This window comes from Echinops telfairi, unplaced genomic scaffold (assembly GCF_000313985.2).
Source record: "Echinops telfairi isolate 266 unplaced genomic scaffold, ASM31398v2 ScPeMD7_5868;HRSCAF=6743_1, whole genome shotgun sequence".
NCBI classification, from domain to species: domain Eukaryota; kingdom Metazoa; phylum Chordata; class Mammalia; order Afrosoricida; family Tenrecidae; genus Echinops; species Echinops telfairi.
This window is the reverse complement of record NW_022109768.1, coordinates 8,516,553-8,518,161: the sequence shown is the minus strand read 5'-3', so window position 1 is coordinate 8,518,161 and position 1,609 is coordinate 8,516,553.

Here is a 1,609-nt window from a genome sequence, read left to right as displayed (position 1 = left end):
TTTTGTGATGGACTAATTTCACTCACCACAAAGAATTCTAGTTCCATCGTGTCCTGAGGTCTTTCATGATGCCATCATTGTTTAGGGATGGATGCCTCGTATTCCATTGTGTCTATTTACCAGTTTCGTGAGCCATTCTTCTACTCATGGGCATTTGGGCTGTTTTTAGCAGCTTGCTCTTGTGAACTGTGCTGCCATGGACATGCGAGAGCATGTGTGTGTGTCTTCTCTTACTTCTTTGGGGTATCTGCCCAGTAGTGAGGTAGTATTGCTGGATCATATGGAATTCAAGTCCCAGTTGTTTTAGGTAATGCCATATCATCGTCCATAATGTTCGCTCATGTTTAGAAGACTACCAGCAGTGGATAAGAGTTCCATTCTCTCTCCATCCTTGCCAGCATCATTGGGCTATCATTGTGGGTATAAAGTGATATCATCATAATGTTGATTTGCATATCCCAGGTGGCTATTGATCATAAGCATTTTTTCACGTCTTTGTTAGCCACTTGAGTATCCTTTTGGTGAATTATCTACCCCTGTCTCTTGTCTGCTTTTTAATTGGGTCATTTATTAATTTTTAATGGAGATACTACAGAATTCTCGATTTGGGCAATGATTCCCATGTCCCTATGTCATTCCTAAAGATCCCCGCCCACACTACTCCCCAACCCCCGGCCAATTTGTGCACTCTCATCTTACTCGTTGGATGACTTCATTTGTCTTTTGATGTGCATAAGTATTTTAGTTTTTGTAGCTCCTGGTCATCTGTCTTGTCTTCCATTGTATGTGCTTCCTTTATTATACTTGGTAGTCCATGTGTGCCCTGCAAAAGGGTCTGTACGTTTGTCGCAATTCTCTTATTGATGGCACTTATACCTCTGGGATTTATATTTAGCCGAGTATCTTCCCCCATATCCTCAGTTGTCTAACGTTGTTCACAGTGAGTAAACGAACCTGAAGAGAAGTATATATATATATAATTAAATGCTTATTAGGGGTGCTTTTACTTTGAAGAAAGAAAATTGAGGTGTAGATAAAACTGTCTTAATGAATTATAAAATAGGTCTACCGTCTTTGTCACCTAACTGTTTTTCTTCCCTTTTCTCTATACTAAATTTCAATTGCTAACATATGCACTTTAAATGGAATGTCAGAGATATGTGAATATGTGAACAGGTGTTGCAGTTAAATTTAGAACAAGAAAATGAGAAAAGAGGTTGTTCCATCTCAAGTCCTATTAGCATAAAAACACAATAAAATTTATTTTTTGTTTGAGTGGAGGAGTCATATGGAAATGTGCCCTATGACTGCATTGTTCACACCTATAGGAATTAGTAGAATTAGAAACTGTATATAAGTGGACACATGCCAGTTTTACTTACAGGGGAAAAAGTACCGACAATTTGAAAGGCATATACTTAAAAAAAGAATAAAATAGAAAATACTAAAGCATCACTTAAAACAGTAATTAGCTCTCATTAGCAATTTGAATTGCATTATAGCAAGAAGTGAATTAATATCTCTGAAATTATCTGAAACCACTAATTAACTAACCAAATTCAAGGCAACAGACAGGCCATTAGATATGGACTCAGGTGCTTATGAGGAC